General features: G+C 40.8%; 1 protein-coding gene across 5 annotated transcripts in view; it reads left to right on the top strand.

Annotated features, from left to right (window-relative positions):
* Positions 1 to 2,846: 2,846 nt before the first annotated feature.
* The window catches only part of INSC (INSC spindle orientation adaptor protein), a 128,855-nt gene continuing 105,808 nt past the window's right edge, over positions 2,847 to 25,893 (top strand). Inside the window, exon 1 of one of the 5 annotated variants that reach the window (XM_074543393.1) lies at positions 2,847 to 2,972. The gene's annotated coding sequence lies outside the window, so the exon portion shown is untranslated. Of the gene's footprint in view, positions 2,973 to 3,109; positions 3,305 to 3,330; positions 3,458 to 8,515; positions 9,146 to 25,893 lie in introns of those variants that run through there. The other 4 variants (XM_074543389.1, XM_026793190.2, XM_074543391.1 and 1 more) reach the window with 4 other exon arrangements.

The following is a 25,893-nucleotide window of genomic DNA, read 5'->3' as shown; positions in this document are numbered from 1 at the left end:
CACTCTGACCAATAACGGAACAGTAATCTTAATCCAGGGCTTTTTGCCTCTTAGGAACTCTTCAGAATGGATGGATTTTGGAGACCAGGCAATTTTAGAACAAGACAGTTAAGCAATCAGTGCCATAAAACATCTTCATTTTAAAAGTCAATGTCATACTGGTGTAATAGTGGCTGATGTCCAGCCAGCAAGAAATGTGATGTTAATTGGACATTAACAGTGCAAAGCCTTGATGGTTTTCCTTTATTTTGGATATTAGAATGATTGGGATTGTATTCAACATCAGGTGGTGGACATTAACAGTGATCTGGGTTCTCCACTGCAGAGAGAAGGCATGGGAATGCTGGCAGCCTTTCTGTGCTGTGAGGAACAGAAGGTTTGAGAGCCTTCCTTTCTAGGTTGTATCTTGTACCACCACAAGTCTTTTATTACTTAGGAGCTGCTCTGAGCTCATAATTCACAGGTCTTTTGGTAAATTGCAAACTCCCTGAATTAGAGTGTGTTGCTCATCCTGAAAGCACCATTCATCCTCCAGGTGACCAGCATCACAGTGGGGCGAGCAGAATTAAAACCAAACAGTTTTACTGTGGGGAAGGATGGCAGGGGACTGAACTAAGGGTTGGAGTCAGATGGAATCTTGGAAGAATTGGGCTGGGAATAGTCCATCTGTAGGTGCCAGAGCAGATATGGGCAGGCTTGTAGGGCATGGAATGGATGAAGCTGTGCTTATCCATAAAGTCTGAGGTAAAAATGAGGCTGGAGAAAGTTTGTGGTTTCCTGGGTACTCCTGTGGCACTTCCTGAGGCAGATGCTTCTCTACATGTCACCAGTGAAGGATTTCCAGGTATCCTGTAGGAAAGGAGTAAATGGAGAAATTCAACTCCTGTGTCAACAAGAAAAGGGCTGACAGGTTTTATATAGACAACTCTGCCTTGTCCTTATCCTGCCTTCCCAGCTGTAATCCAAGCAGAACTGCTCCTTGGCATTTAGGGCTTGTTTTGCCTTTGTTCTGCACCCCTGTGCTCCAGCTTGTGCTCCTCCCCTTCACATTGTCTTGTCCCACGGTCAGCAAACATGAGAATTCAAGCATGGAATGATAGCATGCCATGTTCCTGGTTAGAGAAACCAGCACTGTCATGTGCCTGAGATGTTTCCAAGGGAAGCAGTTTCCTTGTCCTGCTGAGGCTTCAGTAGCCCTCTGTCATTTCCAGTAATGTGTGGGTAGCAACCTACAATGTGCACCCATCCACACAGGGGTTTTTAAAACTTTTTCATCCCTAAAACTAAACCAAATCTCTACAGTTAGTTGAAAGCTGCATCTCAGAAGAGGTGTGATTTGAAGGAGAAGAGAATAAGTAGAAGATATTAAAGAAAGAATTTATTTCTTGTTTGCTTTGCAGTGTGAAGAGACTGGATGCTGCTACTCCAGAGACTAACTCAAAATGTAGTGTGAGAACATTCCTACCCCAAGGACATTTCCACTGTAAGAGAAAGTAAAAAATCCAAGCAAAAAAAACAACATGTAAGTTAAGAACCAGGGGACAGGGGGACAACAAGTGATTTTTTTTCTGTTAAAATATGTATTGTTTGTTCCTTGCAACCCTCCAAGTTAGAGCTGTCTCATGCCTTCTAGTGCATGTGGATGAAGGCTTTGACCTGAGGGATGATGACACCAGGACCAACTCACTTCTTGGACTAAAGCAGGAGGGAGATTTCTACAGCTTGAGGAGCTGTGTGTAAGGCATCCCAGCAGGCTGCAGGGGCTGGGGATGCCCTAAGAGTGAGGCTGGGCAGGGACTCAGAGCTGCAAAGAGGAGTAAAAATCAGGGCACAGTGGGAAAGGGCAGTGATGGAGCACGTCAGGGGAGGGAGGATGAGAGCAGAACAGCAGCCACTGTAAAAGGCACAATGGCTGAGGAAGTTGGAGCAGAGAGGAGAAGGCAGCAAGGACAAAAGTTCATCCTCTTCAATGCTGACAGAGTTTTGGGGAATTGAACTAAAAGCTTCCCTTCTGAGGGAAGTCTCAGGTCTGCAGAGCTCCACAGATCAGAAATGAGGTACACTGAGTTTCAGAGTCAGCTTCCAGGCTGAATGTACAGGGGAAATGGCTGTACTTTCTTACTGATAGAATAGCAGCAAAAATTAAATGCAATAGAAGCCAAACATAATTTCCAAAGTATTTTCCTACTTCACAAAGCCAGAAGTTTAAAAGGTTTATTTTGTAAGACAGCAACAGGCAATATATGAAGTACTTCCAAGGAAACACCTGTGTTGTGTAAAACCAGTAACATACCAGGCATAACATGGGTGGTAAACCAAACTTTTAGTGCTCTGCATAATATCATTATTTTTTTTTAATAAAAATATTTAATTAAAAAATATCAGCCTACATTTGTTGAAACTGTGTTGGTGTCCCACTACTGACAACAATTCTCTTTTAAAAGGAAAGTTTTTTACAACTTTCTTCCAGTAAACCACATCTGGATTTTTAACTTCATTGAAAGTTTTTAATGTGTTTTTATATAAGACTGTATTGTAATGGAATTGTTATTTATCTCCAGATTTATCCAGTTTCTGGATAATCTTTCTGGACTATCTTTCATTTATCAGGGTCTTTAATTACATTCCTCTACTCGCTGACCACTACAAAAATTGAAATCCTCACCACAAATCTGTAAAAATGTTTCCACTTGCACAGGGAGACAAAAATAGAATAATTCCATGTCTTTTTGGACGGGTGCCTGGCTGAAACTATGCAGGGTTTGACTGACAAGAGGATGTAGTCTTTGCTTAGAGCGCTTTCTTTAAGGTCCTTTTTAGTCTTCAGGAACATTTAAGTAGATGAATGAAGAGAGGATTTATGCTAGTTTCCCTTCATTTTTGTTGACTCTGCCTGCTTTTTTATAACTTTTGTCTCCTGCAACAAAATCTTTTCAGCTCTTGGGGCTTGCTGAATATATAATCACAAGCTGGTAAGTAGGAACTTCAGAGAGTTTTGGGTTGAAATGGCACTCTATTCTTTTGTGTACAGCTGTGGTAGGGAAATAAAACCCCTTTGTGCAGATAAGGAAAAAGCAGAATTATTGAAATGCTCAGTATTTGCCAGGGTTATAACTGTAAAGTGTAGTCTTTCAGTGGTGAATAAATGCAGTTAACACATAGCTCAGCCTGTGAATGCAGTGGAGAGACTTTGCTGGGGTAAGTTGGGGATTATTTTGCATCTGAGTGAGCTCTCCTCGCTGCGCTGCACTCCACGTTATCCGTTTCCTGGGGAATGTGGATGGGAGCTTACAAAGCACAGCAGGTAATTGGCTGCTTCAGCTGGAAAAGCAGAAAAAAAAGGATATTTGTTGGTATATACAGAAAGAAAATGAGGACAAATGGCTGTTGGGTGATGTGTCCACAGTCTTCTGAGGAGTCTGTGAGGTTAAATCCATCCTGGCACTTTGCAAGGGCGGTGAGTGTGTTACATGTGAAGTTTAAACAGTTGAGCAACTTTTTCTGTCTGTGAATTTTGGACTGGAACTCTCATACACTTTGACTGTAAGAAAGGAGGTGAATGTTCGTGTGATAACAGCTTTTTTGAACGATTTCTGTTGCTGTTCAGGGCTTGTGTTTCTGTATCTCAGCATTCCTTTTTGTGTTGCTACTTTATTTTGAACGATACCTTCATTTCATGTGAACAGTCTTATCTGATGCCTGTGGAAAGCAAACATAGCTCAGCCTTTAGGAACTTTTTTCTGTATTTCTAAACCTGGCATACACTGAGGCAAATATTTCCTCTTGGAAAGGGAAAGCTATTACTGGGTTAGGTGCTTTTTCTCAGTTGCACATGTGGCACTTTCTACAGGCAGACTGAAAAGAGCCTGTAATGGTATATCTATGTTTTTTCTTAAAAGGGGTTTATGTCCAGGTAGAGTAGGGAAATGTGTTGGCAGTGAAAAGACAGATGTAGCCAGGTTCCTCCTGAAACAGGGCCATTTGCATGGAAACCTTTCTGGTCCCTGCCTTTTCTCTCCTTCCTCTTTTTCAATGAAGCAGCCTTAAAGTCAAGGCTGATAGATACTAGAATAACATAAATTCTAATTTAATTTTCATAATATTGTGTAAAACCCCCACCTATCTGGGGTTTGATACTCCAGAAACCTATGCCTATGGGTGAATGTGTATGATGGATCTCACTGGAGCTGATTGACACAAAAATATAATATTTACTTCAAAAATGTTTGCAGTTTCATGTTGCAGGATTCCAGTCCTTGGACAGTTGGATTTTAATTTGATTCCTAAAAATCCCACCAAGAACAATGTACATCTGTGTTGGATGTTGAAATTGTGCTGCATATGTAGAAAGGGACAAAAATGAAATATTTTATGGGTTTGGTAGGTCTACATGGCTGTATGTAGGGAGAATATTTGGAAGGCTGAGAAATAGATTATGCATTTTTAGCATTTTACTATCTGTAGCAAGCAAAGGTTTCTTTCCTCCCCTTTGGTAAAGAGGAAATCCAAGTTTTCCTTTGCTTCTTTTATACACCCCTGTACTCTTTGAGGTGGCTTTAAATTTTCATCTGTGTCATATGAGGTAAAATGTGTATTAAAGCATTAAGGAAAATGGGGTTAGGACCTGCACTGTCTAATAAAAGAAATTAGTATTTTTTGGCAGCCATCCTTTGGCCTGTGTAATTTTTTTCCAAAGGGCACTGACATTTCTCCTGCCTTCCTTAGGACTGCCATTCTGTGTGTGGACATGTTTTTCACCCATTGACCTTTTTTATTTATTTTCTTGAATGCCAAATATTTAATGTGTCATTTCTGGCACAAAGTTCTGGTGATCAAAGGGGAAACAAAACGGGCTTGAAGCAGGTTGCTGGAAAGGCACACACGGGATGGCACAGCCATGGAAAGCTGTTTTATTTCCTGCAGGAGTTGAGCACCAGTCCTCATACCAACTTAATGAACACAGGAGGAAGCACATATTTTCCTGGGCCTGGAAAGCAAATGTGGCCACAGAGTGTGAGGTTTTCTACCAGGATAATCAGCTAGAGTGGCATGAGTGACTGCCTGCCAAACCTCTTTTGCCTCCTGTGTGCCTGGCCCAATTAACTCCATTCTCCATTCTTCAGTCATCTCCCCTGGCAGCTACCTGCCCTTAATGGGCCATAAAACACATGGCACCAATCCATGTGGAAATGTTTTGGGGTGTAGGGGCTGTCTCAGCCATTTGTAGAGGTCTCTGAGTGTCAGTGCTGTCCTAAAAGAAATTCAGAGGATGTACCTGTGCCCTCCTCCTGGTTGCTGGAAGAGTCTCTTTGGGTAACATAGGTCATGGGATGAAAGCTGGATTCCTTTGGGAGAGCTGCACAGAGGAGCCAGCGGAGAAACTTCAGCTGAGCACAGAGGGAAGGGCTTCAGTTGGGATTAGACACCGTGGTTCTTATCTCTTAAACAAGATTTCTTCTTTGCTTCTGCCTGCCTGCCTGCCTCCCTCCCAAGTGGGGATTGGCCATAACTTTTCTAATCGGGCTTGTAAAGGGATTGTGCTTGGTGACAAGTCCAGCAGCTCAGTTCTTTCCCCGCTATAGCCCCTGTGCCTCCTGGACTCCAACCCTCCATCTGCAGCATGGGCTGGGAGGTGCCAGATGGTCTGGTGGAAGACATCCATTCCACAGACTCCAGATTCCAAAGAAAAAGCCCCAGGAAGGCCTGAACTTCTGCAGGTGAAGCTCTGCAGGGAGGGAAAGCACCTGGAGCTGTGATCCCAGGAGAAGACAAGAAATACACAGCTTTTGGGTAGGCTATGCTTGAAAATATTTTAGCAGGCTTGTGACCTTTAAAAGAGATTAGAGCTAGCTATTAGTTCATTTGTACTTCCAATGTTCTTTGAGTGTGTGCTCTATAATATATGAATATATATACATATATTCAGATAATATAGAACATATATATATATATAGTGTGCAAATGGTATTTCATAGAATTTTTAAAATTTTTTAGAGCTAAGGAATGTATTTGATTACCTATAACTATTCCTTGGGGTCTCCCACAGAGAAGTGCTTGATCTCAGGGTATTATCCAGAGCCTCAGAATTGAAGCTATTGATTGAAACTGGAGTGGATCACTGGGACTCTGCAAAAATTTAGGGCTGAGCCAAACTTCTCAGATCCTGCCTTTGCATATTTCTGAGTATCCTTGAAATCCAATTGCTCTCATGAGGATTGAGAACTGGAAGGATGGATTTCTCACTCATATTTTTTCGGGGAAAGTTGAGACATACTGGGATAACACACCTGCTCAGTGCCACTCTAAGTCATCTAGGAAATTTAGAACATTTCATGAATATAAGCCTGCCCAGCTTTCCTGTCATGCAGGAAAAACCTGTGGAATCAAATTTACTTCTCAAACATGTTTATTTGTGCACTTTCATCCTCAGCTGGCCCAATGGACAAAAATCTCATTTTGGTGGTCTTGAGATTTATCACATGGAGCTTCACATGCAAACTTTTGATATCAGAATTCAAATTTATCAAAATTGAAATAATTTAGAGTTACTGAGGATTTTTTTTTTTTTTTGAGATAAGAGAGACCTGGGAAATGCTACTTCTAGAGAATGATGCTGTTGTGACATCCTCCCATCCCCAGACTCTGCACCCTGGCAGAGTCCCAGTGTAGTCAGCAGAGCCACATTAATTTGTCTCTGGCCAGGAAAAGCCCTCATAATTTTAAGTAAGTCATATCTACATGAAATAATAAGAAAATCTGTGAACTTGTATCATACAAGCATGCCTGGAGAGGGATGACATTCAAACCAGAGGTGCTGCTGGTACCTGTCAGATTAATTTAGTGACGTCTCCCTGCAACCCCAAACTCACTGACTTCTAGAATTGTTAGGGAAACCCAAAATGGTGGTGGGTCACTGAGAGTTCTGATGCTTTTTGTGTTCTTGGTTAGGAAGGAGTTAAAACCAGTTCTGGAAGTGAGCTGAAATGTTCAGAGTAAGAGTTTTCCAGAGGAGGCTGTGCTGACTGAGAGTGGACTTTGTGCTTTCTGCTGCTCTCCTGCTCCCTTAAATTGTGGAAAGAGTAACAAACCCACTGGCTGTGGGGGCTCCCAGGGAATGGCTCACAACAAAGAAATTTGGTATTGGCCTGGCTCAAGCATCATCTAAAAAAGCCAAGCCTGGCTTTGAGCTAGAGCTCAGTCACAGGTGGTGAGAGCTGTCCTGCATTGCCACTCCAGGCTGTCCAGGGCAGGTCCCTGGGGAGCAGCACCCACAGGTTTGATTTGGCTGAGTGTGTTAGCTGGCACACAGATTTACTGCCCTACTCAGTGCAGTGGAGCAGGGTTAGGGAAAATGTTTCACTGCTGTAATCTCAGCAGAGCAAACATGAAAAGGATAAACAATCAGACCATCGGGGCAGCACAGGCTCTGTCTCCCATTTGGGGTTTGCACACAAAAAGACAGTGCACCTTGTCTGAGGCAGGAATTCTGCCTCTGGCCAGGTTTAAACCCCATTTCTTTCAATAGCTGTGCACCAGATACACATCTCTCACCAGCCTTGTGAGGATGAAATCTCCCTTCTCCAGGTTTTGCTGTGGACAGCAGCTGCCAAGGTCCCGGTGCTGCAGGGAGGTCATTGCCAGAGCCAGACCCACAGAGGCAAGAGCAGGAGTGCTGAACCAACCTTGGCAAAAGCTGATCATGCCTTGGCTAAAGTCTTTATTCCTCTGGCCTCCTGAAGGTGTGCTGAGGGAGCCAGAGAACTCATGCAGCTCTGCAGCCAGCTGTGCGTGCCTGCTGCAGGAGTTAAAACTCGCTCAGGCAGTGGGGCTGTGGCTGTTGCCTTATTCACTTCAAAATATGGCATGCTGTGTTAATTGTCCTTTTCACATGTGTCAGAAGTGAGGTATGATTCATAAATGAGAATTAATAAATGAGGATATGTGTTCTTTTGGTGCTGTGTCAGTCAGAGGGTGACAGGGTGCAAGCTCTGCTCACTGAGCCCTTACTGCAGGTGGAGACTGCACTGGGGGCCTGACTGCAAAATCTTTCTTCTCACCAGCACACCAATCTGGTGACAAGGCTTGCAAACTTACATCCCAAAAGTGTCTTGGAAGCATTTCTGGAGAACAAAACCTATTGCAAGTAGTGCATTTCCAGCCTCTTTAGTAATAGCTTTTCTGTTAGCTAATTTCTGTCCTTAGGAGGAAGTGGCTTCCTTCCTCTCTTCATTTAATTCCTTTGCTGTGCTGACCTTCACCTGTGTGACTGGCTCCCTGAAATCCTCTCGGGAGGATCAGTGTCACTTCTAATAAGCCAGCTGTCACTTTACACCAAACAGAAAGTGTTCCATTTGGTAAATGGCCCAGGAGAACCCAGAGGCTTTTTCTACCACCCTCATTTTTTTTTTTTTTCTAGGGGAAAGTGTTTTACTTTGACGTGGCTGAAAGTGCACAAAGCGGATTTGAAGCTGCAGATTTAAGTGTCTTGAGCGAAGGCTGCCATGTGAGGCTTTTCTTTATTTATCAGCCGTGCTGAAACGCGATCAGAGTTACCGCGCGGGCTCCGGGCACAAAGAGTTTTCTTGTGTTTCCAGCCAGAGGATAAGGGATATAAGGGATACACCGTGTGAGGAACACACTGGGAATTTCTTTCCTTTAGAAAGCTGCACAGGAAGACACAGGAAAAGTAAGATTGTTGCACTGAGCTCTTGGCTGCCGATGCAGGGTGCAACACTGCTTCTTCTTGGGAATTTTGCCATTGACTTGATTGTGAGCAGGACAGCTTTTCTCTGTCACAGCTGTTTATTTATTGCTCCCCTTCTGCTGCTTTTTGGTGCTGACAAGCACCACCTGTGCCCCTGCAGCAGCTTGCACAGGTGGGTTATATTTACACCACTAATCACAGAAAGTATTTGAGAGTGGAAGTGAAGGGGAGCTCTGTATTTGTGTGCCTTTCACACAGTAGCTAGTGTCTGAATTCAGCAGCTTGTGGAGCACAGGTTTTACACAGGGTTTGACAAAAGTGAAATCAGTGCAGGTTGCTGACTGACCACCCCTGGAGAGCACCTTGAGACAGGAACAGAAAGTGGCAGCTCCGGCACACGAGAGGAAGGCCATGGTGTTTGTCCGTGGACATGGAGGTTGTGTAAGTATGGCTGCCTGTGGGGATTTGCCTCTGTGCTGGGGATTTTGTGGCTGAGAAGAGGGCTGGATGTGGGGTCAGATGAAGATGGTGAAATGCTACCCCCATGGCTCTGTAGCTGGGCTCTGTGAAGCTAGTCCTCCTCCTCAGGAAAGGCCAGGCCTCTCAGCCATGCTCCTCAGAGCAGCTCAGGGCCTTTTTTCTCAGTGTTGTTTGGAGGCACCTCCACAGCACTGCAGCAATATCCCACTGGCTCTCCCCTCCCAGGGGCCCTTCTAACCTCTCTTGTCACCGCTGTTCCTCTGCCAGCAGAGGCTAAGGGACAGCAAACAGCTCAGTGCATGTTACAGGAGGCTGCCCAGGCTTTACCCTGGAGATGATCTTTCCTCCTTCCTGGCTGCAGAACTGGGGAGGGCAGCTTGCCTCTTGTTCCTCTGGGCATTTAATTTGTCTCATGATCTGGAGGCTTAGGGCCAAATCTTTCTTTGCTAGCACCCTAATTGATACTCTAAACTAAGTGTTTGCAGTAACTGAAATAGATATCTGAGAGTGATTTCAGGATATTTAAATCTAGTTAAGTATCCAAGATACCATCCCTCAGCCTGAGTGAGCTTTGAAGCTGTGTGTGTATGACAAATATACATCTGGCTTCTCTGTCTCTTCCTAGGTGTGGGGAAATGCCTTAGAAAGTTCAAGTCTAGAACCCTGTGCTTGTCCCTGCTCTGCATTGAGCAAACTGCAAAGAGAGGGTTCTGACTTTGTTTGTTCAAGTTTTGTGTTGGACTTTTTCTTGGATGTGTTGGCTGGATGTATTCCTTAGGCTATGACTTGCAGAGAGCTGTCACTCTTATATTTAATAGCAGTTAATTTGGGTTTTTTTTGTTTTTTTTTTTGGCCCCCCTTGGTCTACTTCAACTACAAAAGGGAGCTACCTAATCTCTAGAGCTCCCCAAAACTTCTGGCCAAAGCAATAAAAAACAACACCTTGAGCAAAGTACCCAGTAGCCTTTAAAGCACACAGCTTTGAATAATTGACTTTCTCAACAACAGCTGAAGTTTGTAGCTTTTCAAATGAATGGAACTGGAGCCCCCAGAATGATTGTCTCTTCAAGCCACTGCCCAGGTGGGAAGCGGTGCTGGGTAATGAGCCATAAATTTTTATATATATATATAGAGTAGCTTAATTTTCAAAAGATCTAGGATTGAATTTATTTTAAGTAAAAGTGTGTATATAAGTGTCTGACTATACAAACTTATGTATGGAACCAACAACTGATAATCAGACTGAAAAATGTGTGTGCAACAGAGGTCTTTCAGCATGTGCTGCTTGGATGTAAACCTAGGAAAACAAAATAGATTCTTTTATGGTTGGATCTCCTCATGTAACGAAAGTCAAGTAATTCCTAGACTTGGTGTAGTTCCTTGCTGTTATAGTTGGAAAATAGGCAATACACAACTCCAAGCATAGTTTAGACTTTTTATCTTTGATAAAGCTTGGTCCATGTCTCTCCCTGTGGATGTGGGAACAGTTGGTAATTAGGAAAGTGAAATGTTTCCTTGTTAGCTACAGGGCTCTGAAGACAGCTGATTCAGTATGCTCTGAGAGTACTGAAACTGGGCCACTGAACACTTGTTGGTGTTAAATCAAATTGTGATTTATGGACTCAGACTTCCTTCTGAACTTTATAAGTGACAGCTTCTTTCCTAGAACAAGAAGCCCATTTTGATATGATATGGGACATTTTTTCATACAGTGAGCCTATCTATTGCAGAACTTTGCCCTATCCCAGATGTAGGGATTTTAGTATTTGTAGTCTGCAGACATGAATTAATAAAATTATAGCTGTTGTTCTTAGCATCTTGTGAGATCTAGATGTGGGTTTAAGGCTGTATAATCTTGGACGTTAAAAAAACGCCTTGGAGGAGCAGATTTAAAACTTCAGCATCGTCAAATTGTCTCATTTAAAATATTCTCCATTTTTTTGGCTGGAGCACCACCTTACTCCCATCACTTACATTAGCCTTTCTACAAGGCAGTTGTGAGCAAGGCAGTTTTCCTGGCCAGGAAAGCTTTCTCTGTTCCATATGTTAAACATTAACTTAGCTTAGTAACATTAGGACTGCATTTCCCCTTCCTAACTGTATTCCTCAAAAAATTGCTGTAGGTAGGAATCCATAGCAATCACTGAGTGTGATGGTCCTGAGTGCCCTGCTGCAGAGGCATCACCTGTGCAAAGGAGTAGAGCTCTTGGGAAATGAGTAAGCAGAAGAAAAGCAAAACCAAGCCTCAACTGGCTGGGCAGTCAGCATTGGGTGATTTGGTGAGGAAATCTAAATCACTGCTTTTTTTAATCTAGTGTCATTTTGAAATTAGTAATGTGTTTGAAGGTGGGATAAATCTTAAATATGCTTCCTGGTGAAGTGTTTGCTAAGTTTTCATTGCTATATTTTTCCCTCTGCAAATGGAGAGGCAATTAGCTGCCTGTGAAAGGCAGGATTTGGAGAGAAAATTGTGGTTATGTACTATATGTGCAAACCTGGCTCTGCATTTACAAGCTGCAACTGAGCTTGTAATGAATGACTCTTATCTTAACTAGGCATGAATATTTGCATTGATTTCCACTTAGCAGTTGGTTTCCTGTGCTTTTGAAGGTGGAGTGAGTTGTTAATTAATTATTTTCTTCCCTGCTTAACTAGAAATAAGTGCTCATGTTTGCTGGGTTTATGTTTAGGGAGGAATGGAGTATGAAAAGAGAAGCTTGGCTCATAATTACTGTGTGAGTGGAAAATATGTTCCCAAGTGTGTTAGGATTAATACAGCAAGCACCTGTGAGAACGTGGTTCAGTCAAACAGCAGATGCTGGAAATTCCTTTAGTAAATAATTTGGAGCTAGTATTCTTCTTCTGAGTGTATAAATCAGTCCTCTCCACTCCCTTCCTTCTTTTAAGCCCACCAGATCTACTTTCCTTTTTTGTTGCTAAAATGGTCCCCAAGCCTTCACTCAGTGTGTTGATCCAAAAAAAAAGAGTACAACCTCCCACTGAGACCTTTGGAGCAGCTGTGCACAGCAGAGATTATCTCCTGTTGGATCTGGTAATCTGCAGCAAAAGCTGTGATTTGTACATTTATTTTCACCACAGCCTGCAGGACCCAGCTCATGCTGCAGGAAGCTCAGTGCTGAAAGGGCCTGGGTGCTACTCACAGGTCCAGCATGATGTAACAGTAAATGGTGGTGCTGGCAAGTGTCTGGTTGGTTTGGAGGGTGGCAATGTGACAAAAATAGTCATTGTCATGGTCTGAGTGTCACAGAGAGGGTTTTGTGCGGATGGGAAAGCAGAGAGAGGAAGTGTTGTGAATTACCAGGCCTACTATGAAGTCGTTTGCTCACCTGTTGGTGTTGCTAATAAAGTACAAAAGTGGCAAAACAGATTGATCACAGGTGTGAATGGTGCCATTGCTGCATTTTTTAAAACAAAAATTGGGCAAATACAAAAAAATAGAGAGGACAAAGGTGTATCTCTTTCAGCTTGATAATTTAAATTTCTAATGCTTTTGGATCTTCCATACTCCCATCATGGTGATGAGTGGCAGTCAAACCACCACCTTAATTTTAATGCTGGTTTGAGCATGGTGATAATCAAGGTGAGATTTGAAGAAGATTGACAGAAATGTTCTGATTGTAGCACAGGTCCTCGTCCAAACGAAAGTCAAAGGTGGGAGGCTGCTCTCTGGCTGCTAAGGGTTGTGTTCTGTTGCTGCACTAATAGATGAGAGAGGAATTGAATTTCTTGATGAAGTAGCTTCATTCAGTTGTCTATAGGGAGCTATTTGAAGACAAAAAATAAAAAAGCAAAAGCCTTGTTCTAGAGGTGAAAGGAACAGTGGGACTTCAGAATCCTATCAATTGCTTTCCAAAAATGATCCTTCTCATAAACTGCATAAGCGAACACTATTCTTTTGAATTTACGAGTTTCTTTTGAATGATAACTTTTGGTGAGAATGAAGTTGCCTGCTGTGCAGGGCTCCCAGAGCAGCGCCAGAGCTCGTGGACTTGTGCTCTGTTCCATAACCCACTAAAAACCCCACATGCACAGGAAAGTGACCTGGTGGCAAGATGTGACCCAGATTATATCACTGGTCTCAAGAATATTCTTTTCTTTGTCCTGGTTCCTTGGTGGTTTCCATGGATAAAAGTACCATCTAAATGAGGTGTGCATCTTCCCAGAGGGAGGTTATTTCACAAGCACCTGGTGGCAGATTTGGAGTTATTTCTGTGCAGAAGCTGGCAATCATGCCTCAAGGACAGACAGAAGAATAGTTTGAGATTTAATCAGGTTCCCTATACCTTGAGTTTCTCTTCATGGTTTCTGCCTTTATGATAGTAATCGACAGCTCTTACACTTAATAGCTGGAGATAATTTTGGTTTTTCTCTTGAATCTTGCATTTTTTTGGGCCCAGATAGGAAGTCTCATTAAATGTTTCCATTTTCAGCAGAATTTTACCTGTCATTCTCAAAACCTGAGCTCAACAAACTGCAACACAAAATAATAGTAAATAAAACTTACTATAAACCAAGCAAAAACTTTGTATAATATTGTGAATCTCTGTACCATTTTGTCAAAGGCAGACTACAGTTTAATGGGCTTTCAAAACAGAAAAATTAAATAAATCAGATATATCTCTATGGAAAACAAGTGAGATACTTCTTATCACATGAATAAACAGTTCCTTTAGAAAATTGTTTTGCACCATTATGGCTTCAAGTACCATTTATGTAGTCTACTAATGAGAGGCCTCTGTAGCAGCCAACACACCAGGTATGGAAAGGGCTCAAAATTCCTAATTCCTTTCAAAAGTGAATACACTGTGTCAAAAAGGAGAGGAGAAGGGGAAAAGAGTAAGGAGTTAGAGCTTTTTATTAATAATAACAGTGAACTAGCCTGGGGAGAAAAGTTCCTATGAAAGGATAATACATAAGAGTTTTTCACACTGCCTCAAGTTTTTTTTTTTTGTTAAAAAAAATTCAAGATTTATAAAGATTTTTTTCAATTTAAAATATCTTTTTTTTTTTTCCTGTCTCTCTTCTCACAGCCTAGGTACCTGCAAAATAAATTGATGGAATGGGTACAGGGGTAATTGGTTTAAAGAAAAGGAGAGGCAAAAATTGAATAATATTGCTAAAGAAGGAGCTGCTTGAAAGAGGCAACTGGCCCATCATAGTGTTGCAAAGGTATAATTTGAGTTTTCAGCCTGTACTACCACAATTGTTGTATTGTTGCATATGCTAAATATAAGTAAATATAACTCTATAATATATCCATATAAAAATATAAGTAAATATAACTCTAGATTTTGAAGCAATAATGAAGAGCAACTTTATGTGCCAAATCAATGCATTTATTACTTGTTAGGGATTTGATTCCATAACCCAAGTGCCCATGGGTGGGGATGAGATCACATCTGAAATACCAGACAAGCTCTGTCATGGCTCCAGGTCTCTGCAGAGCAATGCCTGACTCTGCAGTGCCTGCCTCCCTTTGACCTGCCTACGGCTGGTATTTTTGAAAAGAATATTTCAAGTTTGTGGATGTTCCTCTTTTTTTAATTTTTTTTTTTCTTCCTTTCCTTCCCAGAAAGCCTGAAGACCCCAGGCCAGGGTCTTCATGGAGGAGAGACCTGTAGTTTGGCTGGCTCAACCTCTGACTTACTGAGGCTGAAACGCTTTACAATTTCCAGTAAAAAAAACCAAAAAAGTACATTTGTGTAAAAGACTTTTTATTTTTATTTTGATTGCTGTGGAGTTTAACTGCCTCAAACTGGGGCCAGCCTTTGTTCTGTCTTGCAGTTAAGTAACTGTGGCATTTATGATAGCCTGCAATTACTGTACAAGCTATCATTTTTCCATTTCAGAAGTCATCATTTCTCCGTGCTTGCAGCATTATCTCAGATGCCACAATTATGTGCACCCTCAGGAGGAGGAAGTGGCTGTGGCACATCACATACTGTGGTGTGGCCAGGGCAGGGAAGTGAATTTTGGGGATTTCTGGGATAAGTCTTCTTGTGGAGCCAGGTTTCCATGTGTGTCTGCTGAGAAGAGTTAGTTCACAGCACATACTCTAATGCTTTTTCCTAGGAGGATTTGAGGCTATTAATTTTCAAGTGATTTAAAGATATAGCTAGGAAAAGTAAATACGAGGTAGACTGCAGCAAAAATAAACTGGTGAATAGCCAAAGTCTCATTTAGTCTTAGGCACACTTGAGAACAAGATCCAGGGCACATAGAGGACCAAAAAGTGTTTCTGAGTAGGCAATGGTCTCAGACATTTTGAAACCAATGTGCAAGGAGATCACTTCCTACTGGAACTGCTAAAAGAGCAAATTGGCTGTGGCAGACCTGGAAAAACTGTGCTGTGCTTGATTTGTTTGATTTGCCCTTTTGCTTCCTGGAATTTTTAGAGTTGAAGCTCAAATATGTGGTACCTGCAAGCAAAGGAAGAATAAATCCCTACCTTGCCTTTTTGTCAGGGCTTTGCTATTTGTTTTATCAGGCAATTTGCAATCTGCATATGACACAGAGCATGTGGGAAGGCAGGGGTTTCATCACTGATCTCAGATGAGCTGGGTTCCTGATGGCTTCAGTGCTCTGGAAGCTGAGGGATATTTGCAGATGGATTTGGATTTATAAGATCTGCTGCAAAAATAGATGCAATTTTAACAAAACCTTTCACAAGGGGCATATGAATTCTTCTGCCTTTTGCCAATGTATTAACTAGGGCTGTTGAAAAGTTATGTCAATCTCCCCTTAGCCAGGAGGTGTGGGGGAGAACTATGTTACAGCCTTTAAGTATGACAGCTTTCTGTTCTTGTGGAGTTAATCTGTCAAGTCAGTTTTTTAATCAGTAACTTTTTGCAAGTATGTAGATTGTTTGTTATACAAATGTAGTACAAGATCACTGTTTATTTTTTCTTAATGTTAACATAGAAGTGTAACCATGATCAAATGCTTTGATAGCTGGATGTACTAGGATGGCCAAATACATTTTGCTCCTTCATGCCTTTGAGACAGCTGGTCTATGCTTCATTCTGCATACAGGGCAGAATCAGCTGTGTTTATTGTTGAACAACATAGAGTTGATTTGGTGAAGAGGAGATTAAAAAAACCCAGGGAAATGCAGTCCTAGAGCTTGGCTGACATCATTGCTTGGCAGCCCATTTATTATAGGCAGTCTTGTCTCCTCCTCAAAGCTCTTTGGGGTTCAGGCCAAGCCTGTCTTGTGCTCAGCCTGCTTGTGCTGCTCTGTTCCATGGCTCTGCTCTCATCTGGGGCAGGGGGGGCTGCAGCCCCTTCCTGCTGCAGCATCACTGCCTGAGCCCTTCTCTCCCAAAGACCTCACACCGAGTTTTATGTGGCTTCTGCTGTAATAAACTGCATAAGGCAGCCACTCATGCAGGGCTTGTAAAAGCTGACTTTGTGCTTTGTCTCAGTGGTGGTCTGAGTAGTGCTGGCACTCCATGCACCTGTTGGATATTAATAGGAGAAAATCAGGATTCAATTTACAACTTTTATTTTAAATGTTGTCCATTTAAGCATTGCCATGGAAGCCGATGATACTTTGAAAAGAGAGGTTTGCTCTGCATTTTAATTTGTGCAATTAATGATATGTTTGCATGAGAAGTGGTTAAATGCACAGTGGTTTCTTAACATATTTCTAATGTAGCACTTACTACTGTGGTTTAATTGACAGTGTGGTGATTGATCAAGGGTTGGATTTCATGATGTTGGGGGTCCTTTCCAACCTTGGTGGTTCCATGAGTCTATGAAATATCTGTAGTCCCCTTAATATCTTGGATGGATAAAACCTCTCTTGGAGCCATCAGAAAGGTTTTTTTGCTTGATATACTTAGCATGAGTGTCTGGTGTCTCAGTTTTACAGTAACCTTGCTTGTCTGAGCCAAAAGCATGGTGCCAGGGAGGCCAGTAACCTTCTACATGTCACTAAAACAACCAGCTTTTGCCTTTCTGTCTAAGTACACAGTGTGTGGGGAGTGAACAAAGCCCTTTTCTGCCTTTTATTCTCAGTTTAGACTGCTAAGAAAGAGGGGGAATTACCTTTAATGAGCCCAAGAAGTAACTATGCCCATTATCGTACCCCTTTAAAATAAAAAACAGACAGATGTCACCCTGATTGTAATGGCAGCTGGGTGCAGTGTCTCCTTGGACTGTGAGCACTAATTCTTAATATCACCCTCAAATATTGTGCAAATGTATCAAAGCCAGTACACAAATACATTAAAATATAAGAAAGCAGTAAGAAAACTATTGATGCTTATGGTTTGTCCAAAATATTCTTCTTAAGTAGCAAAAGTGATGCAGAAAGGGACTTCAGTGAGGTTGTTTGAATGTTGGACAGTTGGCCAAAGTTCAGAGCAAGTCAGCTCTGTTGACAGGGATCCATCACAACTCAGAGCTGATCAATACTGGTTCACAAGATGAAAATACTGGTGTAAAACCTGTTGTCTCATTAAATGCAGCTGTAACTTATACTTTTCTGCAACACAACATGGAAAGTTCAGTCTTCTAAGTGCCACTAGAAATTATAGATAGTAGTGTCATTGGATCAAGGTAGATTTTTTAACATTGCAGTATCAAAGGAATATTCCTTGGTCCAGCAAAACTTTGGTGATGAATGAATTGCTTGTCCTGACAAGAAGTTAAGTTCACTTGATAAAGAATTGTTTTCTTTTTATTTTATAATAAAATCTTACATATGACCATATTATTTTCCTAATAACCTGGCTTTCAAATGAGTGTCAGTTTTCAATTTTGATGTTTAAAATACACAGAAATTACTGGCACAAATGGGTAGGGGAGCAGAAACTGACTGAATAAATTGCAGATGCTAGTGAGCCACTGTGCTGTGTCACCCCCACAGTGTGCTGACACAGTGTTCATGTGTTTGGACACTGCCTTTTCCCACAGATATGCAGCCCTTGCATCACCCCTTTTTACCAGAACAGGACAGAATGTGCACAGATGCTTTAGGATATTGGTAAAGAATGAAACAAACTTGCCTATAACCAAAAGAAGCCTTTATTTTTCATCCCTTTTCTCTTTTTTTTTTAATGATAAGCTAATTTTTATCTGAGCTTGAGTTGTGAGTTCATTGTTCCTTGTTCAACTTATTGTTCACAAGATCCTCTCCACTTGTGTTATTTTTTCTACATGAATCCATGTTTTCTTTTGCAAGACCATCCTTTGCCAACAACTACATATTTTTGGTACTGTTTCTTCATTGAAACACAAGTCTAAAGACTTGGTGGCTGTGCATTTTGTTTCTAGCATGAAATCTGTGAAGGTCTGTACAGCCCATTGCTGTGTCTCTTACTTTGTCATTGGAAATAGATTGCCAGCTACAATCTGTGTGTATTTAATTTGTCTAAAAAAATGGGTTGGCCAAATTTTCACATTTTAGAGTCATTCAATTTACCCTAATGGTCTTTAACTGAGAGTTATGTTCACACAGTAGAGGATAAAATAGACTGAAATTTTTTCTCAGAGCTATTAAATTTTTTAACTTGATGAGCCCCCATTAAGTCCAGAAAATACAGGTTTTTGAGTTTGTCCAGTCTCTCTATGAAATCTGGCAAGCAAGAGCTGGATTGCTTGAGGTTATTGGAAGATAAAGGAATAGTGCAAAGCAAGGAGTGTGAAGAGGAATGTGATTATTTCTACAAGGCAGAAACTTGCTTTATTTGACAAAGAACATTCTCAAACCTTAATGAAAAGATTTGGCTTTGAGCACACGCTCTGTCTCTTCCTGGCTGGATGTGCATTTTGCAGAATCAGGGTGTGAGTGACTCACTGGGCTGCACAAGGACCAGGGACAGAATGGGCCTGGGGCTCTAGGCACGAGCACATCTGTCATGGAAAGGGCATCACTTCCAAATGAACTACCAGGGACAGCAGCTTCCATGTAGGCTTTCAGGTAGGTGGGCTATGCAGCCATCCCCTGGAGGCATTAAAACAATGCTCTGAATCTAAGCCCTTCCATGAGGGGCGTGTTCCGCTCAGTGCTGCTGGCACTGGGAGTTTCTGTGGCAGATTTCCCTTGAATGTCTTCAAGAGTTGTGTCAAAGCCTCAGAAACCATTGGTACTCTGAGCATCTAAATGGTGAAACAGCAGCTGTGCTGGGACAAACCATGGGGTGGCACGTGTACAAACCACGGGGTGTTTGACAGGGTTGGAGGCAAGTGCCAAAGGACAACACAACTGATTCCAGTGGAGATTCACAAGCAGCTTGTCTGAAAAGTGCTGAGGTGGCTGGCCCTAATGTAGCGAAGCATTTCAGCAGGTGTCATGTTCCAAACGTGAGATTTTTCATTTTGTTGCATATGAGAGTCCTTAAGTAGTTTGCTGGATTGGGATCCTGGCAGGACTGAAGCCTTAAATATCTTTGCCCATTAAGCAGCATAAGTTATAGCAAGAATTTCTTTGGATGTGCAGCTTTTCCTTAAATTCTGTGACATAGTTATACTGTTTCCCTATTGGTAGTTCTGCTCTTTAAGAGCTTGAAAGAATTCATTAGGTTTTATAAAATTTAAGAGTTTACATTTTATTCCTATTAGATATGCAATCCATTTAAAGAGACTGGGAAAAAAAAAATGAAATCAATCATTAAGCCCCACAAAACTAATACTGATGAAAAATACACCTCTTGTAGGACTTTGAGGCTGTCCATAGAAAAGATTGCAGCCTTGTCAAGCAAACCATCACAGAGGAGTACTTGTTTTCTGGCCTGCCAAAAAAAAGTGATTTTGAGAGCTGTATTTGCACTTAGTGTGGAGGCAAAGATGAAGCACATCTAGCAACAGCTCAGCTGAGCTCAGCTTATCTGAGCTGTAGAGAACTCACACTTAACAGCAAACCATCATAAATGATGGATTAGTTCCTCTACAAAATGACTGCTGTTGAGCTTGATTCTGCTTATGTTTCATGATTGCATTACACACCTTTGTGCCTGCCATCGTGGTGATGCCTTTCTCTTTTGTGAAGCTTCTTCATGCTGGTTTTGTGTACTATTGAAGAAGCAATTGGGAGACTGGGTGGCAAACGCTGAATGCAATGCATTTTTCAAGAGGTGTTGTTTGCCAAAACTAGCTGAATTAAATGGCTTTTCAGGATAGAACAGCATATGTTTCTTTTGGCTGGTGAGAGGAAAGCTGAAGCAAGGCTGGGAGAGCTCTCATGATTCAGGCAGCAGGACTTGCACTGTACTTGCCCAGTTTGTGCTATTGTAGCTTGCAGGTTTCCTGTTGTTCTTCTAAAACAGATTTTTGCACATTGATTGAGGGTCTCTTTTGGCTTGAAATCAGGGAGAATGCAGCAGTTTTTCAGTGCATAAGGGGTGTGCTGCAGCTGTAGGTTCTCTGTCTGCCCAGACAATAAATCTGCCTGGAGTAGATGGACTTCAGCAGTTTCCAGGACTGAAAACTGGGCCAAGCAAGAAAACAGAGAGGACACGATTTCACAAAGAATTTTACTTGATAGAAAAAAAAATCTTTAAATGCAGATCTTTTGGAAATGGACACCATTACTGCTGTTTCTCCAGCTGGATGGATTTAAACTTGTAGTTACAGAAGCATACCAAATAAGCTGCCCCCCAAAATATGATACTTCTTGCCTCAGCCACAAACCTGACGATTATTTTGAGGTTAAAAAGGTTTTCCAAAGGGATGAATTTGCCCTTTCATTTCTATCCCAAATATTCCATTTTAGTAATGAAATGTGATCTCAGCTTTCCTTCCTCGTTCTAGTGGAATAAAAAGTAATTAAGTCTACTTTCAGCATTATGCCAACTGCTGGTCAAGACTTTGGTTTATTATTTGAATCCATGCTGGTATCTAAATTTGCAGGTAGGCCAGTATTCTCAGGAACTGTGAAATTGGTAGAAACCTGCACTAATCATGTCCTTCCTGGTCAGTCTATTAAAAACAAAACTTTTGTAACTTTATCATAACCTTTAGGAACTATTTATTGTGAGCTGAGCAGAAAGCATCTAATTAAAATTAACTGATATTTCATTATTAAAAAAATAATTATTATCAGAATTAAAATAATATGCCTTAAGGAAAACAAAGAACTGATATCCTTATCACTGTGAAATGGTAAATGTCTTTTGGAGCAATTTTTTGACCTTATATTTGCTAGTTTATCTTTGTTCAGGTTACTGAAGGGGAAGCATAGGGAAGATATAGGAATGTCTTGGGTAATAGGTATGAGGGTTTAAAAAAAAATTATTTTTCATTTTTTGTTGTTATTTTTCTCTCAGGAGAAGTTTTTTGCACTCAGTGCAGTATGAATGCAAAGTATCTATGCAGGGCTGAAGCATTTCCTGCTCTGCAGGCCTGCAGTGGGCACAAATGCACTCAACAGTTCTAAAGAGAACTTGAGAAAGTGGCTTGTGGGATAAATGTCTGCTTGTTTATTGGGATGGATTAAAAGGCAGAAAAGTAAATGTCATGTCTAAGTACTAAGATGTGCTGCTGTGCTGTGTAAAACAAATTGAACTTTACATCTACATTGCATTAGTGCACTGTCTTTGCTGTTCCCAATTTATAGTTTTGAAAAATCCTTTCAAGCCCTGATATGAGCATTTCTTTAGTCACACAATTTGCAGGAACAGTTTATGGTTTAAGAGGAAGGGATTTTTTTTTTTTCTTATTCACCTTTTGGTTCATATAGTTAATTTTTAAATTTCATGCACTTAAATTTGCTTGTAACTGTTACAGGGCGAAGTGAATGCTTGAATAAAAATGTCTTTGGAAATGAACATTGCCTTCCTTCAAAGTGATAAGGATATCTGTTATTATTTTCCTTAAGTCAGATTATTTTAATTTTGATAGTAATGAATAGTTTTTTACTAATGAAATATCAGTTAATTTTAATTAGACATTTTCTGCAATCAAAGTTCTTTTAGTACTCAGCTCACAGTAAATTGTTCCTAAAGGTTATGGATAAAGTTGCAGAAGTTTTGTAAGAGCAGCTAAATGCTTTTCTGCTTTGAGAGCTCTAAAATAATTTTGATTATAAAATTATTAATAATATACCTTATTTAATAGTGAAAAGAATTTTTTAACTAGCTTGGTATTGATAAATTCTTAATATTGGCAAAACATAAATGTTACCCTTCTGGGTCATATACTTTTAGGTTGTGCTGATTCTACAGGAAAGCAGATTTTCATTTTCTCTTAGTGGTCCAGTGCTGCAGTGTACAAGGGAAAGGAAGTGTAGCTTGAGTACACTGAGTTTTCTGTGTGGGGCAGTGCTACCCAGAGATGCTGCATTTTCTCTGCAGATTTCTGCCTTTCCTATCCTGAGTTCTAGTTCATTGCCTACTTCAGGGCAGAGTGTACAAATTTCAGAGAAAGTAGAATGGCTGTAAAGTTGCATTAAAATAATGGGCTGTAGCATAGTATTTTTAGATTCCAATTCTCTGTAGCAAGGGGAGTGAGCCATGTTTTCAGCTGGTATAACATGGCGCTGCTCCATGACTGCTCTCTTGTTGATATCCATGCTGTCCTCCAGTAAAACAGAAGCTGTTGATTTGCTGTAGCTTTTATATTCATAATGAATCTATATTAGAACATCGTTTTACTTCAAAAAATTAACTTCCTGGTTCCTATGACAGATGTGAGCTTTATGTTTATTCTGGAATCCCCATTTCACCCAGAAAATGAGTGTGTCAAATTTGGAAAATATTTCTGAGGGGTTTTTTTATTTTGTGATGCTTCTTAATTTGAAAATCTGATCCTTTGAATGCAATGTGATCTCTTGAGTCTTTTTGTTCTTCAGTATCTGCTTTGTGAGATCTACTGGCATGTAGAGAAAAAATATTTGAAGACTTGTTCACTAGAATGGAGGGGCCTGTTGATAATTAGCTGTCTTTGAAAGATAGATGGAATACCACCAACAGATTAAACAGGTGGAAAATATCTACACAAGAATCTTTTGCTATAATCAGAAACAAACCAGCAGAAAATATTGTGTGGAAGTCATTGAGGGATGGCTGAGTTATACTTTCCCAGGCATTGTAATTGGGAAAGCCAACCTGTTGAGAGTCAAGTGCATGAATAATTAAAACTAGGTGAATTTGTTTTTAAAGAGCATGATCTGAGTAATTTTCAGGCATGAACTTTACATAAAGAAGCTGGACTGCCAGGCTTGCAGTGCATGTAGGGTTTGAGCATGCCTTTTCAGCCCAAGTGCAAGGGAGTTGGATTGTGCCAACAGTGGACTGACCTTTTGGTATTTCATTTTTCTGGCTTTACTGGTTTGCTACAGGCCAGGTAAGGTGCTTCAGGATGGGTGGTTGATTGTGTTCTTTAAAAAGCAGTATTTATTATGTGTCACAAAAAATCATTTTTGCTGTTGTGTGATGGAGCAGGCAGATGGAAAGGTTGGTGTCAGTCCCTGCCAGAGCAGTGACAGACTGAAATGTGTGCTCTTGTTTTATCTGAACTCGTGTCTTTATCAGTACCAGCTAAACACATTGATGTGTAAACTGTTAGAGGCAAAAGGCAGCTCCTGGGAGTCTGCAGCAGTAATCCCAGGGCAGGCTGAGGGCTGTGCTTATATTTTCTTTTAAAGCTGTGGTATTTAATGTCAGTCTTTATCTTGGAGCCTGAAGAGTTTGTGTGTTGGATTCTGGAACTCTTGTTTCAAAGAGAGCACTGAAATGACAATTATGCCTCTTCTCTGTGTGAATTTAGTGCATTTCCTTTAGTTTTGGTTTGCTTCTAAGAATTTTTTTTGTTGTTGTTGTTTGTTTTTTCTCTAACAGAAGAAAAATGAAGATAAAGTATCTTTATAAAGATCATAAATATCATAAAGTACCTGAGCTTGAAACTTTGGTTTCCTTGGCTGCTTCTGTCAGCTAGCCACCAGGACACACTAGATCAGGGTGTAGATGTGCTAGAGATGGCATTTAGTAGTGGTGAAGATAGTGATGTGAATCCTTTAGTCCCTCTACACACAATGCTTGCAATTATACATGAAATCCCACCAGAGAGGTGTGAGTGGCTGCCATTGCTCCTCTGAGAAAAGGAAGGCAGAAAGTGTGCTTCAAACAATCTATGTAGTGATTTTTGCATATTTGCTCTATTGTGTCTTAAGAAACATACTTTGATTTTTTTTTGAGATCTGATTTCTGTCCCTTACAGTTTCTCCTAACTCTCTCTCACTGTCCACAACTTCTCTGCCAAATGAAAAAGAGAAAATATACTAACTGTGTTTGTACTGAGGAAGTGGTTTGCTTATAAATGGTGACCATATGAAACCTATAAATGCTGATACCAGAACTATAGTTGATTATACGGATGTGGGCCCTGGAAAAAGGAAAATGGGGTCTGTTTGCTAGCTGAAGGGGAAGATCTTGTTGCTGCCTAGGCTTTTTGCCAAGGCACAGCTGAAGTAAGGTTATTTTAGGTGTGTGTTGTGTGAGAGCTTTTTGCCCCTTTTGATTTTTATGTAAGTTCTAGTATGAACACAGCTGTGAACAAACAGCAAGTCTTGCCTGATTTCACATTTTCACGGAGATTTTACTGAAAAGGTGAGTGCATGCTTTGACAGCTGAACATGAGACGGGGCTCCCAATGCTGCATTCAGCCCTGAGCAGGTGCTGCTCACTCCCTGTCAGGGCTACAGTGGTGTGTGGGACACAAAACTCTGGAGGCTGTATTGTTTTTTACCTGGGACCTTTGCTTTATACAAGCCACCAAATCAGTTAATCAATAGATTTTCTTTAAAGGAAAAAAGCAGCAATGAATATTCAGTAGTTGTAAAAATGCTCTTGAGTTTGCCATCTAATAGAGGTGAAATAAAAAGTGGAAGCTGATTAGAATTCCAGAAAATGGGATATTCATCTATTTATAGGAATTTGAGTCTTTTTATATGCCAGGTTTTATAATTTAGTGTTCAGAACACCCTGATTTTAAGCACTTCTGGAAAAATCATTAAATGAAGGAAAAGTAAGAAGAATGTTAAAAGAGCCAAATTATGTTGATTTACAAAAGAAAAATGCAGCCAACATGGTTGCAAAATATAACACTATGCTGTGTCTGAAATGTGCTCTCATCATTGCTAAAACATTGCCCCATGCCAGGGACTTACTGTCTTTAGCACAGACTGATGTCCTGAACATGAGATGCAATGGCATTTTTCATGGTGCATCTTCTTTATTTTCACTGTAATTTTCAATGAAAGTGCTTCCCCAGAATACCTTTTTCCTTTATATCTATTTTCTTGCATTCTTTTTGTATTTGAATGGTCTTCTCCCATTTCTAACTCCTTTCCTTTGGAAAGCATTTGTAGGACTTGTGAAATGAAGGTGACCTTTGGTTGCTGTGACAATGTAAGAAAAAGTTTCTGGACTTGTACTTCTATGGAGTTATATTAAACAGGTCCTGAAACCTGGAAACCCTCAGGGAGTTGTTGTACCCTGTGTTTGGTTATATTAAAAATACTCTGCATATAATTGTTTAAATCTAAACATATAAAAATTATGAAATTAAGGGCTGTTATAGGGTGACATACTCAATACCAATGTGGAAATGTTGCCTGTTTCTATTTATCTAAGTGTTACTAGAGCTAGAAAACAATGTCAGGGGTTTTGAGAGGGGGAAAAAAGCTCAAAACAAAACTAGGCAAAGCTTGATGTTATGTGAGCAGAACTGGGCTGTTCTCTTATCCT

The sequence above is a fragment of the Zonotrichia albicollis genome, chromosome 6 (assembly GCF_047830755.1).
Source record: "Zonotrichia albicollis isolate bZonAlb1 chromosome 6, bZonAlb1.hap1, whole genome shotgun sequence".
In the NCBI taxonomy this organism is placed as follows: domain Eukaryota; kingdom Metazoa; phylum Chordata; class Aves; order Passeriformes; family Passerellidae; genus Zonotrichia; species Zonotrichia albicollis.
This window is presented reverse-complemented; position numbering and strand designations above follow the sequence as displayed.